Source organism: Cyprinodon variegatus, unplaced genomic scaffold (genome assembly GCF_000732505.1).
Source record: "Cyprinodon variegatus isolate N-32 unplaced genomic scaffold, C_variegatus-1.0 Scaffold1589, whole genome shotgun sequence".
Lineage (NCBI taxonomy): Eukaryota > Metazoa > Chordata > Actinopteri > Cyprinodontiformes > Cyprinodontidae > Cyprinodon > Cyprinodon variegatus.
Window position 1 is genome coordinate 49,897 of NW_015152042.1, and position 805 is coordinate 50,701.

General features: G+C 49.7%; 1 protein-coding gene across 2 annotated transcripts in view; it reads left to right on the forward strand.

Moving 5' to 3' along the window:
• Window positions 1-567, forward strand: part of LOC107104011 (serine/threonine-protein kinase Nek6-like) — a 26,406-nt gene extending 25,839 nt beyond the window's left edge. For both annotated transcript variants that reach the window (XR_001482217.1, XM_015403897.1), the window contains exon 11: window positions 13-567. The gene's annotated coding sequence lies outside the window, so the exon portion shown is untranslated. The remainder of the gene's footprint in view (window positions 1-12) is intronic.
• The last annotated feature ends 238 nt before the right edge of the window (window positions 568-805 follow it).

The following is an 805-nucleotide window of genomic DNA, read 5'->3' on the forward strand; positions in this document are numbered from 1 at the left end:
GCCGCCTCTGAGGTCTGAGGACGCCGCCGCCTCTGAGGTCTGAGGACGCCGCCGCCTCTGAGGTCTGAGGACGCCGCCGCCTCTGGGGTCTGAGGACGCCGCCTCCGCCGTGCCTTAGCTTCTGTTCCTGAAAGAAAAGACGTTCCTCTGGCTCTGCCAACGCTGATGTCATGGTGGCTGTAGCTGTGAGCTCAGCGGAGCGGAGAACCTGACCTCCATGTGGAGGAAGTCTGGATGAGGAGCCCTGATCCTCTGGTTCTGGTCCAGTAGAGCAGAACCAGGACCGATCCGACCCAACGGCTGCTTCATCTCCTGTCCAAATAAAGACCTGCCAGCTGAGCTGCACACGGTTGGAGAGATCTGACCTCCCTCCCTCCTTTCCTCCCTCCTTTCTGGATCCTTCTGATGTTCCTTCTGTCCAGACCTCAGGTGTCCTTCAGTGAACCTCTCCTCCATCATGGACTCGTTTTTCTTATTTTCCAGGTGGATCATCTGGTTCAGGTTTGCAGCAGATCAAATGTTCTTTATCTCTGTTTTCCTTTTCTGTATAAAATAAAGCGACTATAAATCCTCCACACTGGTTCTGTTCATGCTGCTCTGTAGAAGTGGACTTCTGGGTCTCAGCCATGTTCTATATGAGCTAGATCTATACTCGAACTTCCTGCTGATTGTATAATTATGGTCCGTTTAACTTTTTCCTGATTTATTAAATCAAAAGGTTTATTTTATTAGGAGTAAAGAAAAACATCCCATCCAAACCAAAACCACCATGGTTCTGTTTGATAAGATCAGAAGAACTCTGGTT